Source organism: Durio zibethinus, chromosome 21 (assembly GCF_047325235.1).
Source record: "Durio zibethinus cultivar Kanyao isolate XHJ-2024 chromosome 21, ASM4732523v1, whole genome shotgun sequence".
Lineage (NCBI taxonomy): Eukaryota > Viridiplantae > Streptophyta > Magnoliopsida > Malvales > Malvaceae > Durio > Durio zibethinus.
In genome coordinates, this window is record NC_143182.1 from 13,845,071 (window position 1) to 13,862,364 (window position 17,294).

The 17,294-nt window shown below is 29.4% G+C and overlaps 1 pseudogene across 1 annotated transcript; it reads left to right on the forward strand.

The window, feature by feature from the left end:
* The first annotated feature begins 5,956 nt into the window (after positions 1–5,956).
* On the forward strand, positions 5,957–8,655 carry LOC111305683 (receptor-like protein kinase FERONIA pseudogene; annotated as a pseudogene). Its single transcript, XR_016331156.1, has one exon. The product of XR_016331156.1 is annotated as a receptor-like protein kinase FERONIA pseudogene (transcript).
* Positions 8,656–17,294: the final 8,639 nt, after the last annotated feature.

A 17,294-nucleotide genomic window follows, 5' to 3' on the forward strand; every position in this document is an offset into this window, starting at 1 on the left:
TAAAATAATTATAGTATATATATAATATAATACTCCTATATATTATAGGGTTGAGGAGTATTAGAAAAAATTGCTCATACAATTGTCTTTTAATATCTACACATATAAAAAAGCACATTGTGCTATCATATGAAAGAGTGAGAAATGCTAGGGCCAGTTTCTTTTTTTCTATAAAAAATAAATTATGAAGTTTCAAAAAGTTAAGAAAAAAAATTTATTACCCATATTTACAAATTATTAATTTTTAAAATTATTATGACTAGACTCATTAACAAAATAAATTTTTAAGTAGCTCATTATTTGACTATCTCTAGCATTAGCATTAAAGGAATTAGGGGGGCCAAGGCCCCTTCAAGCTCCAATGAAGCTTCGCCTTTATCACAAACTGTATTTTATAGGTAATTAGGAATCACATGTGATGCATTTAACAAAGTAAAGAAACCCAAAATAATAATAGTTTCATATCCAATTTTACAATGCATCATTGTTATAATCAACCCATAATCTTAATAGGTTCTATTTTTAATACCTATAGATATTTGTATTATGAATTAGCAATACCATATTCCTCACATAGAGAAAATATGTTACCATATAATCAAATCACAATGACTCCCACTAATCCAGTGAATCATAAAGATGTTCTAATCAAAATTTGAATAATAAATAATGACAACAATAATAAATAGAGTCATAGAAAAATTATGTATTGTTTGCCCTCATGCCAAATGTAATAACTACTACCGTTCTTAGATTACCATGATATCACTTTAATAAACCACTTACATAATTACTAACATATTATGAACACAATTTTCAAATTCATATGTTCACACAACTCAAATTTCTTAATGTTTTAACATAAGATTATTTTTAATAAAATTGGAATTCATTGAATTACCAATCTTTTATATCTAAAATGTGCCTAAACCAATAGCCTATGAAATCCTACTGACCTTAACAAATATGATATCTCCAAATCAATAACTTTAGGGCATTTATGAGTTTTATTACTTAAAAAAAATGTAAAAGAACTCTCATTGAAATTCCACTTTCTTTAAAAGAATAGTTTTGGAATTAATCAAAATAATAATAAAAATGTCAAAAACTTTATATTAGTCTTTCTTGTAACTTTTAAGATTGAACTCAAAATATAATTCAAAATAAAAGTGAAATGAGATAAAACTATAAAATTTTTGTTCTTTATAAAAAATAAACCAACAAAATGTGGGAAAAATTATTAAAGAATGAATTGAACCAATAAAAGGAAAAACTAATAGTTTACATATTTGTAAAAATTCATTTTTCAAAACTTTCACATCTGTGAGTTTCTTAAAAGAAAATATATAATTTTCTTTAAAACACATTGTCAACAATGACAACAATATACCTTTTAAAATTAATAACCACTAAATTTGATAATATTAGCTAAGATGATCAAACTAAGGTCTTAATTGAAAGTTATACAAACAAAATAATGTTTGTCAAAATGAAATTATATTTCAAAACTCTCGATTTTACTTAAAATAAATTAAGATATCATAATAGGTCTAAAACTATCTTGTGTGGAAGCTATTATTTTTTGCTATAATAAAATGCTATATAGCAAATGTATATCTTCAAATGTGATAAATTAAAGTGACTATTACTTTTCATCGACCGAGACTCAAACTCTAAGCTCGTGTAGCTCCAAGATATAGGAATGGATTCTTAATATCTCAAATCAGCCTAACACAAGAAACAATGCACGGGCACTCTAGACTGCGAGACTTGATCGCCCAATACATTGCAAAACAAAAAGGCACAGTAAATGCCTGAAGAAAGGCTAACAAAAGAATAATATAAAGGTTTAAGGTAAGAGTAAGGATGTTATTACTCAATAGTTCTGGTCTCTTTTCTAACCATGCCACAACCAAAACACATAAATAGTTAGATCACGATTGCACAAACCAAAAGTTTACCTTAACTCTAGTAGGCACTCTAACGATCTGATTCTTGTTTTTGCAAACCAGCATAACATACACTATTAGGCACTAGTCTGTACACAGGCTCAGCACACCAACCTCTTGGTCTGGCACCAATCCGCAGACCTGCATAGCATACCTGGCATACCCATAGTATATAGTAACAAGTTGTCAAGCACTTGTCCTACATTCTAGCACGCCCGCACCTAGCATATTAGGAGTGTTTCACCGGTACACAAGTACAATAGCCCTTCTAAGATGTTCGCACCATGTAGTAAACCGTCCAAACCACAAAGTAAAATGTCTACACATACAGTAAGATGTTCGTACACATAGTAGGATGCCTACATAACTCACTACAATGCTCACACACCACACCAAGATGCTCGCACGCAAGTCTCTTGACCTGCACCGATGTCAACTCTGGCTCTCACGAAAACTCTAGCTCTTCTTGTTACAAATAAGGATCTGTTGCACGCTCTAAACCAAAATGTGCTTGAGTTATGGAGTTTCATAGCCAATTCTAAAAGGCTTTACTGACGCTGACATAATAAGTGATCTTGATGATAGGAAATCTATTTCAGGGTATTTATTCACTTTTACAGGAGGAGCTGTGTCTTGGCAGTCTAAGTTGCAAAAATGTATTGCTTTGTCAACTACATAGGCTGAGTATATTGCAGCAACCAAAATAGGTAAATAAATGCTTTGGATGAAACATTTTTTTCTTAAATTGAGTTGAATCAGAAAGAGTATGTGGTGTTTTGTGATAGCCAAAATACCTTAGATTTGAGTAAGAATGCCATGTATCATGCTAGAATAAAGCATATTGATGTTAGATATCACTAGTTACGTTCAGTAATTGAAGAATAACAGATGCTTCTGAAGAAAGTCCATACTGATCAGAATATAGTAGATATATTAACTAAGATACTTCTCAAAGAAAAGCTTGTGCTCTATAGTAATATAGCCGAAATAAGTTCCTTAGCCAAGGTAAGTTTCAAATGAACTGTTATGGTAATGAATCTCTTTCTAATGGGGCTAAAGGGAGAGATTGTTAGGAAAATGGGTTCTAGTTCTATGTAATTAGTTTTGGCCTAATCAAAGGCCATGGGCCTTGGTCTTTCTTTTTATACAGAGCTCTAGCTACTTAATAAAAAGATGTGGGGTTGTTTTAAGGTAGTGTCGTAAACCAAGAAAAGAAAGAAGAAAAGCTAGAAAAATAGAGAGAAAATGAAGAAATGAGAGTTAGTTGAACGGAAGTCGATCCGTGATTCGATTGAACTAAAATTTTGTCAACAGGTTTATGATTAAGAGTTATACATTTTGAATGGTGAAGATCGGGTTTGAAGTTCTCTAGGAACAAAGCTAGAGTGTATTTGTTAAGTCACTTATTTGATAAGATTTTTCTAATTGTCTCTCTCTAGTTGTTGATTAGCTCTAGTTTTAGCTAGATAAGAACTTTGTATATTTATTATTTAATAGTAGAGATTTTTCTGATAATTTATGATTTTTTTTTTTACACTAAAAAGTTTTTCACGTAAATCTTAATGTGCTTTATTTTTCATATATTGTTAATTATTAATTATTGATTGTTATCTATTATTGTGAATTTATTACTATTTATTGCTTTTGCGTTATTGTGTTTATTGATTCAAGTCCAACAATACATTGCAAAAAATGTATCACTTACAACCAAAGAACATATACAACTATTTTAAATCCTCACAACATGATGCAATACTCAATTACCTCTTACCTTATCTATGTTAGATTCTTTAACCATTGTTGTAACTAACCATATGTGATGCATGAACGTTTTTTATATTTACTAACCATATGAATTCAATGAGCACTAACATATATGTGCTAAATATTCAAGATAAAAGAAATTGTCGAGGCATACGTTTAAAAAATATAAGTTTTGTGCAGAAAATTATAAGTAGAAATAAACAATTCTACTAATATGGAATAAAGTACAAATCACTCAATGATATCATAAAAGGTAGTATAATTCTAATTTTTCTTCTCTTTATTGCTACTCACATTAATAACAGAAAATGAATAAATAATACAATAATAATAATAAACAAAAAAAAGAAGAAAAAGTAACAGAAGAATTATTTCTATCTCATCTTTCATCATCGGTATGTCCTAAAACATTAATGTTATTTCATACCAAAAAAGAATATAATAATATTTTGATTTCTTAACAGGTTAGAATCGATCTAGATTGTGATTTTTTCTTTTTTTAAATCTAAAATGAATGGGAAAAGATAACTTACAGGATTGAAAGGATCCAATTGTAGCTGAGATCGAAGAAGGTTTCCAGGTAATACTTCCGCTAGGCTCGACGAAAAAGGGTAGATTTTTTGGGGCAGTTTTCTTAACAGGTTAGAAGCAATCTAGATTGTGAATTTTAAAAAAAAAAATCTGTAAAACAGACAATTGACGTTCCGTTAGAACTTAGAAAAGGTTTAAATTCCAAACATTAAATGCAAAAAGATTTTGATAGAAATAATAAAACACAATACATGTTGGCTTCTAGAAATAGAGGTAGCCAATAAGGATTTCAAAGTAAAGACACGGTGGTAAAAAAAAAAGGTTGAGGCATGCTGCCAAATGTCACAATTTCAAAGTTATGCGGATAAAAATAATATATCGATAGATGAAAGAGATATAATCGCTATGTCATCTCTATGTGGGGATAGTCTTGTAGCTAAAGATGTCAGGAGGAGTTGGAGAAAACATAGATTACATGAGATAAAGAGTATTTTATGTATTTAAGCACTAAAGCGCATGGAAATTTTGTTTGTTTCTGGGCTTGAAATTAGAGTTTGATTTTTTTTTTTTTGTGTTTTATATTTTTTGTAATTTTTATGTTTATAACAATTTTTTCTCATATATGAATATAGGCAATTAAAATTAAATTATATTAAATATTATCTCTTATATTATTTTATATTAATATCGACGTGAAATGTGTTTCTACTTGAAAATCTTAACAAATTCTTAACGTTGGTGGCATATAAAGAGCAGTAAGTAGTAGGAATGACAGATTTAAGATTTATTTTTCAAGAGTGTTCATTTCATAATATATATAATTTTAAACAAAATTTTGAAATGATATATTATTATATTATTGCAATTATCCACTATGAATTTTCATATCTGAAAAAAAAATATATAACTGTATTAATGCTAATACTATCAGCTACATCTTTCTCAATATATTTAATTAAATAATTATTCAACCAAAAATCAGAATTTTTATTTGAAAAGATTTACCAATTCTGTTGACAAAATGAATTTTTAGAAAAAAATTTTTGAGAGTGTCTAAGAAAACATTTTCCTCCAATTTTTTTGTTTTTCAATTTTTAGGAGTGTCCTAATCTAAGCTAGAGATCCGCCTCTTCATTGGCATGCTGAGATGCAATGGGCAAGGAAGAAGCTTAGAAGGAAGGCTCTAATATCAGTCAGTTTTAGATTAGCTTGCAATGCTTACATTTACTCTTTTTGGAAGGAAAGTAACACTAGGCATACGGGACGAGCACTGAGCAACAAATTTGTGTTCCATCGTGAATATTGTTAGATTTAGACTTGCTGGTTTTCCAAAACATTATTATTGACCCCGTGAATTGCGAACTTTGTTCCGTTTGGGGCCTGCTTGCCTCTATGTTTGAAAAGTTCTTTGCTGCTGTTTGCAGCTTGGTTTTGGACTGTAGCAGCTATGGCTGCTTCTTCGATAAATAAACAACTTATCCAAAAATAATAATAATAATAATAATGCCTAAAAAGTGCAACTGTTGTTTAGAATATCTGCCAAAGACTTTGAAAGTCTTTCAATCCTAGCTAGCTCGTCTCACACGCTTCAGTTTAGGTGATATGTAATAGTCAGAGTTGGTCCAACATTTAAATTTTGTTTCTGAATTCTACATATGGTTTGTCTTTTTCTCTCATCTACCAGGCTCAACATTTTCCATGCAGCTTCCTTTGACTAACCCCCCCGTAAGGGCAATTATTAATCAGTCAATGGGAATCGTATATGCTATCTGGTTTGACTTCTAATTACAAGATCTAATTTCTCATCTTCAGGCTTTGCGGATCCAAACGCCCTGCTTCTTTCTTTCTTTCTTCTCTTTTGTTTGTCTTCATCATGATGAATAGAAGCAATAAAAGTTTGAGTTTGCAAAGCCTGTTACTTCTCCAACTTTCAAATCTCTGTGTCTTCATTGCAGAGGAGGCAGTGCCTCCTTATATCCCTATTGAAAACATCACAATTAACTGTGGCGCCTTCTCTGACTCCAAAGCTTTAGATGGCCGCTTGTGGAGTGGGGAAAGCAATTCTAAATTCCCCGTCATACATTCACAAAACAAACTATCCGTATTTTTGAGTGCCTCTACTGGCCATGTACCCTACATCACAAGCCACCATTCTTACTCCGAATTCACCTACATGGTTCCCCTCACTAATGGGCAAAAGTTCATTCGCTTGCACTTTCATCTAAATTCATATCCGGGTTTTAATCTGTCCAAGGCTTTCTTCTCTGTTAAGGCAGGTCCATTTACACTTCTTAGGAACTTCAGTGCTTTACTTCATGCTCAAGGCAAGGAAACTCTTGTTAAAGAATTCTGCGTTAGTGTCAAAGATGGTCAGAGCCTAAACATAACATTCACTCCAAGTTCTGCTATCACAGATGCATATGCTTTCATAAACGGGATTGAAATTGTGTCTATGCCCACCAACCTATACTACAGACCTGCCAATGATGAAGGTGTCAGCTTTCTTGGCCAGTCTAACTTATACCGGTTTGGAAACGACACTGCCCTTGAGATGATGCACCGGATCAGAGTTGGTGGAAGTAAAATCCCGCCCGCAGAAGACACTGGCATGTACAGAGCCTGGTCAGGGGACCAAGACTACCTGACAGTTGCGAAGCCAAGTGCTCTTCCAGTTAACAGCAGTATGAATCTCAACTTCAGCGTTGTGCCATCATTCTCTGCTCCAGATACCATCTATAAAACTGCTAGAACAATGGGGACAAACAAGACTATGAATGAGCACTACAATCTAACTTGGCAGTTTCCTGTTGACTCTGACTTTGATTACTTTGTGAGGTTGCATTTTTGTGAGTTCCAGCAGGAGATAATAAAAGCAGGTGATAGAGTCTTCGTGATTGTCGTAGCCAATCTAACAGCAGAAACGGAAGCAGACGTTATATTGTGGAGTGGTGGAAATGGGATTCCAACGTATAAAGATTACGCAGTGGCAATAATGAATGGAGGAAATCGAAAGAAACAAAATCTCTCAATTAAGCTACACCCTGCCCCAGCATGGAGGACTCTCTATTCGGATGCAATCCTGAATGGAGTTGAAATTTTCAAATTGAGCAAGAGTGGTGATCTCTCCGGACCTAACCCTGATGCAACACCCAATCTTCTCGAACCAATGAAGCCGCCGATTGAGCAATCAGGAAAGAAGAGGACAATAATAGTCGCTGTTGTTGGTCTAATTTCTAGCTTTGCTGCAATCTCTCTTCTATTTTTCTTGATTTTAAGGATACGTTCCAGTAAATTTGCCAACAACAGTAACCGTGCTCTACCTTCTGATATCTGTCGCCACTTCTCACTAAGGGAGATAAAAGCAGCTACCAACAACTTTGATAAGAATTTCATCATTGGAAGAGGAGGATTTGGCGACGTGTACAAAGGATTCATTAATGCTGGCTCGACCCCCGTTGCAATCAAACGTTTGAATCCAGGTTCACAACAAGGGGTGCTTGAATTTAGGACCGAAATCGAGATGCTTTCTCAACTTCGGCACCAAAATTTAGTTTCTCTAATGGGCTATTGCAAAGACAATAACGAAATGATCCTAGTGTATGACTACATGGTTCATGGAACCTTGAGAGATCACCTCTACAACACGAACAATCCCCCATTACAATGGGAAAAAAGACTCAAAATGTGTATTGGTGCTGCAGGTGGGCTACATTATCTTCACAGAGGTCCCGACCACACCATCATTCACAGGGACGTGAAGACCACAAATATTTTGTTAAGTGAGAAATGGGTGGCCAAAGTATCTGATTTTGGATTGTCTAAAATGAACGAACTGTCCAACACGCATATCAGCACTGCTGTCAAGGGCAGCTTTGGCTACTTGGATCCTGAATACCACCGTCTTCAACAACTGACAGAGAAATCGGATGTGTACTCTTTTGACGTGGTGTTGTGTGAAGTATTATGTGCTAGAGCACCAATAGATCGAACTGTGGATCATTTGCAAATAAGTTTAGCAGAGTGGGCACAACATTGCTACAACAATGGAACCCTTGCTCAAATAATAGATCCTTATTTACAGGGTAAGATCAACCTTCCAAGTCTGTTAAAATTTGGTGAAGTAGCTATGAGTTGTTTGGCTTCCGAGGGGAGTAAAAGGCCGGCTATGAGTGAAGTGGTGTGCGGGCTTGAGCTTGCATTGCAGCTGCAGGAGAGTGGAATTATTGGAAACGATGAGAATCATGTGAATGACTCAACAGTCATTGATTATCATGTGTTGTTTACTAGTGGTAGTGGATCATTGAATGTTGGTCGCTAGAATAGATGCTTTAATTTTTTGCCCATTGTAATCTTAATTCCATCTTTTTATGAACACTAATAATAACTGAAGTGCAGATAAAGTTTAATATTATTTTTGTTGATGCAAAGTCGTTATAATCTAAAATAGAAAAAAATATTATAAGTATGAAAAATTAAATTTTAAATATATTTTATGTAAATTTTTAAAAGTGATTATACAAATCAAATAAGTTAAATTTTAAACTAATAATTTATTATTATGACTTATTATTGAATGAATTTTTATTTAATTTTTGGATGTATCAAAAGACTTACCTTCCTAACTTGCACTAAAAAAAAATTACCGCACTTTGGATTGTATTAGAGATACTCTTCTTCTATGTTCCCTATATCTCACACTTCAAGATTCAAGTTCTAATTTTAAAAAACATTATTTCAATATTTTTAACCAATAACTTCATAAATTTGCTTTTAGGAACTAAGCTTAAAGTATTATCTTTCAAACTTAACCAATATATTTTGACATGATAAGATATAATTTCCTTAAAGAAAAAAAAAGAGAGCAGAAATATGGAGTTGTTTTTCGCAGAATATATATCAGTCGAAGATTTTTCCAAGTCTTCGTAGTCGACGTCCGTGGAAAAGTCTTACAGAGAAAAGTCATGCTGGGGCCCATGGGAAATTTGTCTGGAAAATGATAAGGTGTGCTGTGGGCTCAACGTTAGTGTCACATCCCCCTACAAAAGGCTACTGTTTTTAATATTAAAATATTAATTGTTATTCTATGAAAGCACATTTCTTTTTTATTTTTTTTTATTTTTACTTTTTTTTAATAATTTCGACGGGTAAAAGTATCTCTGATCATTATTTCTATGCAATTTTATTCTTTTTAATGTAATGACAATATATTCAACGAGTAAAATTTTTATTTTTATATAAAAAAGATTATTGTAATACAAATTAAATAGTTATTGAAATTGAATCACAGATTAATTTAATTAATTTACATAATATTCGAAAAAAATAACATTTAATAATATAAAATTTAAATATCTAACATCTACAAATTTTTTTATTTTTAATTTATGAACTTTTTTGTAAAAGAATAATTATTGAAACCTCACTTTACTTTTACAATTTGATGAACATTTTTTTTATAAAATATATACACATATATATGACAGACTATTGCAAAGTACGTGTCACATATCTCACAGTTTTGAATATTTTTGCAAATTGAAGAAAAACTAAAGTAATGTTAATGCATCAGATCATAAATTTAGTTCAGTGATTAATATATATATATATATATATGATTTCTTCCTAAAAATAAAGTTGGATTTTGTTAATTTAAAAAAACTTATATTGATGTTTTTTAAAGGTAAATATATAAAAAAAATACAAAGATAACAAAAAAAAAAAAAGCAAGAAAAAAAGTGTGCCGTATTTTTCTTCATCATTTAAGAAGATCATAATGTCCAACAATACAACACAGTCGTTGGAATTTATTAGATAAAATCTCCATTTGTATAAATGGTTTGGGCATGAAAACCTTTGGAAAATAAAATCTTCATTTTTATTTTCTTATTTCAATTTATTGGATAAAATATCCTAAGAAAATTATGAATTAGCTAGGATTAAGATTATTTAAATTGCAATTGGATTATATTGATTGCTACAGTATAAAAAAGCGCCTGCATACTATTTATTGTGTTCCCAAAAATTATTTTAAGATGATTAGAGTTACATTCATAATAATGTCCCATATCAAAACATTGTCATAACTCTTTCTTATATAATCTTGATTAGTTTTTCTAAAAAATAATAATTCATTAAAATTAAAGTAAAATAAAATTTATTTAGGAGCATAGCTAATTCTTTCTTATTTCAATTTAGAAAAAAATAATTCAGCAAGTTGGCAATAAGGATACCAACTGCAATTGACAACAGGAAGCCAATGTTCAATCATCAATGCTCCTGTGTATATGTATATGTGGGTATATACATGCCTTATTTTGTTGCTTAAACATGCACTGATTCACAATAAACCAAAAGGGTTAATTTTATAAATGGTTATTATATTATAATAAAATATTTAATATAATATTTAAATTTTAAAATTTTTTAATATGATATCTGATTACGATCTATTAATTTATATAAAATTAAAAAAATTTTTACTCACCATATGTCATTATTTAAAGTTAATTATATTAAAACTAAATATCATATTCATTAATATATTTATAATTCATATATTATATTAAAAAATTTTAAAATTTTAAAATTACATTAAATATTTTACTGTAACATAATATCATTCATTATATTATCCCAAATAAAAATCAAGGAGACTTCATATTTTTCTGTGAAGCTAATTCTCATGAAACTATATAGTGATGAGTTCCGATGACCACCAATACGCCCCCTTATGTTTGTAAAGTTTAATTTATTATTATTGTTGGAAGTCGTTTCTGTGCTAGTAAAGTTTAATTTAATATTGCTGTTCAAAGTCGTTTTTGCATTTAAAAATTGCTTTTGTTTCAACATCAATAATAAACAAAAAAAAAATTGTGACTATGCTATGAGTATGATATCATTTAAAAAAATCTACAACTCTAGTTTGCGTTGTTCTTTTGTCAATAGCCGAGGCAGGATGTGTAGTATGTCCTCCCGCAGTTGTCTATTGCCCGCTTGTTAGCGTTGGAAGTGCCATCAGTCACAGGGTCAGAGCCACTGCCAAGCCTTCTACTGACCTCAGAGTCCATCAAGAACTCCAACTTCATGTTGTCGGCAATAATAGTGGTGCCAATCGATTCCTTCAGGAAACTAACAGTTGCTCCAGGTTGTTTGTAATTACAAGCAGAAACATTACCATAATTAGGATTCCTAGAGAGAAACGTCCCTTCCCCATAACTCTAATAACTTCCATAGTAACTTCCATGTTATTCTCTTTTTTTCCCTTTTCTGCTAATTTTATTAAGTTGGATTATCAATCATAGGGAAATGATGTTATACGGTGAGAGAGAGTAAAAATTTAAAATTGTCATAAAGATTCATAAATTTATCGCTAAATATAATTTAATAAATCATTATTATTTTTTTTTATTTAAGTGTAATTGATTATCTAATTGAATCTATCCTATTTTAAAAAGATATCTCAAACTTGACTCAAGTATTTTTAAAAGATAAATTGTAATCTACAAAATTAAGTTAAGTTCGAAAATATGATTATATATGAGAGAGGTTATAACATCTTTATAACATCTATTAAAGGATAGTACTAGCTATTTTATGTTTTTCATTAAACCTTTAAAAAAATCTTATCAAATAATTAATTATTGAGAATTGTTTTTAATTAAATATAATATTTTTTGTAAAAAATTAAGAGAATTCTTTTACCTTAAGAGTATACAAAAAAATTTATTATTTCTTTTACAGAAGTTTCATCGTCAGATTATTTAATATTTTAAAAATTAAATTTTAAGAAAAAATTGATACTTCAACTTTTTTCTAAAAATTTTTATTTTATTTTAGAAAAAGGAAAAAATTGATATTTTTAATTTTTTTCTCAAATATTTTTTAAAATAAATTTTATTTAAGAAAAATTGATATTTAACTCTTCCTCAAACATTTCTATTGAAATATTTTTTATTTAAAGAAAATTGATATTTCAATTTTTTCTTAAACATTTTTTAGAATATTTTTATTTTCAGAAAATTAATATGTCAAAGTTTCCTCAAAACACATTTTTTTGAAATATTTTTATTATATTTTTTAAATTATTTTATAATTAAAAAAATTGACACTTCAATTTTTTCTCAAAAATATTTTTTTTAAACTTATTTTTATTTAAGAAAAATTAATACTTCAACTTTTCCTTAAATATTTTATTTTGAAATTAAAAAAATTCCTTTTAACCAGCTTTTTTTATTTTTAAGTGATTTTTTGTTTTAAAAAATTTAATATTTTAAAATTTTCTTTATTTTTGAAATTATTTTTATTTATTTTCAAAAAACTCAAAAAATATTAAATAAGCAAAATAACAAAAAAGGAAAACAATTACTAAAAAAAATTCAGCTCAGCTCAGGAAGTTGGCTTGGCTCAGCTCTTCTCTAATGAAGAAGCTTGAAAAACGGCTTACAATTGGCTCAGGCTCGGCTTGAGGACATGGACCAGTGGCTTGGGTGATGATCGGTTTGGGTCGGGTCAGCCAAAACACGAGTCAGCTGATTTTAGAACAAATGAAACGATGTCGTTTCAAATGAAAATAAAAGCCTAAACATTTGCATACTACTTTAGATTTCCATTTGCTCTCTCTCTCTCTCCTCTTTATTTTTTTATTCTTCTCCCTCACTCTAAAAAGGATGAATAGCTTCCGCAGCCTTTCTAGCAACCTAGAAACCAGTGAAGCTCCGTCGCCTGCTGCCCACCGCGATCCATTGGCCATCCACTATTGGCCAGAATTGTTCAAAAATATCTCCACAAGCTCGTCTCGGCCTTCTCTTTCTTTTTCATGAATTAATTTCCTTCAAAAAAGTCCAAAATGGCCTAGATCTGAAAATTTAGTTTGCGGGTCCACTCATCCTCCGCTGCTCTGATGTCTAATTTACATTTTTAATTGAAGGTTTATTTATGGGGACTAGATAGGATTCCTAATCACATCAGGAATTATTTTTTAATAAGATTTTTATATTATCAAACAAAAATCATTATTTATCTTTAAAGCATTTGAATTCAAATCCAGCATTATCACTGATCAGTTTAATTTAATTCTTCTTTTTTTTTAAATTTTTTTAAAACTAATTAGACACTAAAAAATAAATGAAATTGAACTAGAAATAAATCATAAAAAAATTAAAACAAATGGATAAGTAAATAGGATAAATATAAAATAAAGTAAAAACTAAATAAAAAAGAATAAAAACCTTACAATTGGACGTAAACCGAATTTAAGCAATCGATTTGAGTCTCGAACTAAATAAATTGTCTATACTGATCTGGTAGTAGAATTTGGGCCTTGGGGAGATTTTCTTGTGATGGAAAAAATTCACCTTAGGAGTTATTTTTTTAAATATTCCTTTGTACATCAATATCAGTTATTGTGTGAAAATTGTTTTGGGAAAATTTTGTTTTATACAGTAACATGCAATTCTTATTTATATTTAGTATTGACAAATTCTTTTTTGTTATGGGATTTCGGACAGAATAGACTTTTGCCAAATTCTTTCAGACCCACAATTATGATCTTAATATCTTACCCCTTTGAATATTATTGATTGATTGATTTTTTTTTTGATAAATTTGATATACAAATTAAAGTTCTTTCCTATTAATGTGGTATAGCAAGAATGTTTCACCTACTCTACCAATAAGTTTTTTTGGAAAAATCAGACAAGAAGTAATCCTTCAATCTCTATATATTTATTGAAAAATTCTATACTGAAAAATTTAGTACTGAATTTTCAATTCTAAAACAATTAAGTATTGAATTGTTACATAAAAAATTGTTTGGTATTCTACTTAAAAATTAAATATTGAATAGATGTTTGTTGGTTTTTTATTAATTTTTTACATTAATAAAAGTTAAAAAAATAAATAATTAAAAGGAAAAGAAAATATATAAAATAATTAAATGACAAATTTTTCTTTAAAACAAAATTGATTGAATTCATTAATTAAGTAGCATTTAACTATTAAGTTTTTCAACATTTTTTTATTGAAATTTTTATTAATTGATTTTTAAAATTAGTTACCAATGTGACATTAAACTATTCAAAACTTTCATTGAATTTTTTTTACATTTGAAATTGTCAAGATTTTTGTCAATAACATTTCATCTATTGATAAAGCATTCAACTTTTAATTTTAATAATAAAAATTCAATTTTTGATAATTTTAAATATAAAAAATATGAATTTTTATATAAAAAACACCTTAACTTTATTGGTAATTAAAGATCTCGAACTCTTGAGTGATTAGCGAATTACTAGATCATTGACCAACTATAATTTGATTTCTAAAATAATAGTTAACACAATAGGGTTGGGCTGTCTATTTCTAAAATTAGTTTCCTTGTATTGAATTATGGTTAAAACTTAAGAGGATTTGGGTGGAATTACAATCGCAGCATACCGGTAATCATATGTGCTTAAATTGTACGGGTAAGGGGAGGTTAACTGTGCTACCTATAGGCTACGACCATCAATCATACTGATCCTTTTCGAAAACTATTGTATAAGTTTCTAAGATTCACTGTGATACCTGCAGGCTACAACCATCAATCAAATTGATCGTTTTTGAAGAATATTGTATAAGTTTCTAAAAGATTCCAATTTCCAAAGAAGAGAGTTCAAAACCTTCGAGTCGACCCTACATTTTCACATGCTTTCCTGTGTTAGAGCCCGACAGTGAGGTCACCGTACACCCTGAGCACATGGCCATTACTTTCATCATCTCATTAATATAAACCTTGGTCAGTCTGCTATAAGGATAAATCAAATTATAGTTAGTCAACGATCGAGTAATTTACTAATCACGCATGTAGACACTTCAATTCGTTCGAAACTTTTAGTAGAAGGATCAAGATATTTAATAGTTTTTTATTTGAATTTTGTCTAGACTATTGGACTTTGGAGATGTGTATTGGGAACAATTGGGCTTTGAATTTGGGTGAGCTTCAAGCCCAATAGACAGTTTTCTTTAGTTTTTCCTATTTATATTTGGGAGCCCAGCAGATAATTCTTTTGTTTTTAACAGTTTTCTCCTTTTTTTTCTATTTTATTTTTTAATAAAAATTAAATAATAAATAAAAGGGAAAGAAAATCAAGATTTTTTTATTCTATTAAGGGATTCAATCCTAGAAATCAAGTTAAGAAATTAAATCTAAAAAATTATTGACTGAAATCCAAGCAAAATTTTAAAGGCAAGAAAATCAAGCCATGAACGGATTCTAATTTATGCCATTCAATAAAAATTCCTAAAATTCCTAATGAAAAACCCTTTGTAAATCCTATTCTTACATATAGAAAATACACGAAGAGAATAGGCAAAAATCATAAAAAAAAAAAAAATCACACAGTTTAAAGAAAGTATTGTTTTGGTAGTAAGGTTTTTTATTTTTGAAGAATTTTAAAAAATTTGAGAAATTTTAAGGGTATAATTCGGTCAAGGTATAATCTAGGAGGCAAATAAGGTGATTGGTTGTTATTTGTTTTTTTTTGGGGGGGGGGGATTTTCTACCTTTTTCTAGAATTTTTTAGGAAATTCTAGAAATTAGATGAATTTTTTAATTTCTTAGTTGAATTTATCGGCTAAAATTAAAGTTATCGACTATATTTTGATGAGTTTTTCCAAAATTTGGCAAGTCCCCATATTTTGACTACCGATGTTCATATTTTTCTAGAGAGAGAAGTAAAGAGAAAATTAGTTAGAGAGAGACTGTAAGGAAATCTAATATAGAAAACAAAAATTTTTACCTTTTATACTGATGTAAACAACATCATTTTAGATCTAGGATTCATCAGGATCTGCGTGTTTCTATTCTCGAATATGATTTGTTGCGTTACCTAGTTTGCAACTCGATTCTAGTAGCCCTTCTTAAGCCAAATTGAATGGTCTCAACTAAGTCGTTCCAGCTAGTTTTCATGCTTGAAGCCGAGTCGTGCTTCCAAGCCACTAAGCCAAGCTGAATTCTGGTATTTTTTTTTATTTTATTCCTTTATTTCTATTAAATTATTTCTTTATTTTTTAATTGTTTATTTATTTATTTATATTTGTAAATACATATATTTTTTATGAAAATATTTTTTAAAATAAAAATAGCCTTACCAACATATTGGAAGGCTAGTAATTTTATTTTAAAAAATAAGGTTTTATCGTTATATTGGAAACCTTACCAACATATTAGAAGGCTTATGATTTTAAAACTAACGTTTTACCAACATATTGAATAACCTTATAATTTTTAATAAAAATCCAGTTTGAAAACAAAATAGTTTTTCATAAAATCCTATCAATGTATTAAAGGATAATTTTTTATAGAAAACTTACCAACATATTGGAAGATATTTCTAAAAATAAATTGTTTTTATAGAAATTTATTATTAGAAATAAAATTAAATGAATCCGTTGATGGAGCCTTTTCAAAGCATGACAAATAGTCTTCTTGAATACTCTTGAAGTGAGAAAATATTCTTAAATTATTACCAATATATTGGAGTAATTTAAGAAAAAATTTTCAATATTAAAATTATTTGGTAAATTATAAATAAGGTTTGAATAACTTAAAATCAAACTGCTATCATCATTTGGATGGGTGCTGTGAAGGTGCTTTAACCTTTCTCATGCATAACCACACTCCCAAACCTAAAATCTGATTTTGTGGACTAGAATCTAACATTTAAAGATACCTAAGTCAAACTTGAAATTTTTCTTTAAAATATGATAGATTCAGTTAGGTGGTCAATAATACCTAAACAAAAAGGATTGGAGATGACTCTTTTAAATCTATGTCAATAAATAGATTAATGGATTTATACGTTATGATAGTTTTGCAACTCTACTGAAGACATTGAAAGTCCAGCTAGTAAATGATTTCTTGATATCCAAGTCTAACTTAATAAATTTAAATTTTTTTTTTATTTTTCTCATTATTTGTATTTATTTATTTATTTATCATAATGTATAATATGAGCTCTGCACCTTAGTTTTATCTGTTATGAGGGAGTAAATTACCTATGCCTTCATGAG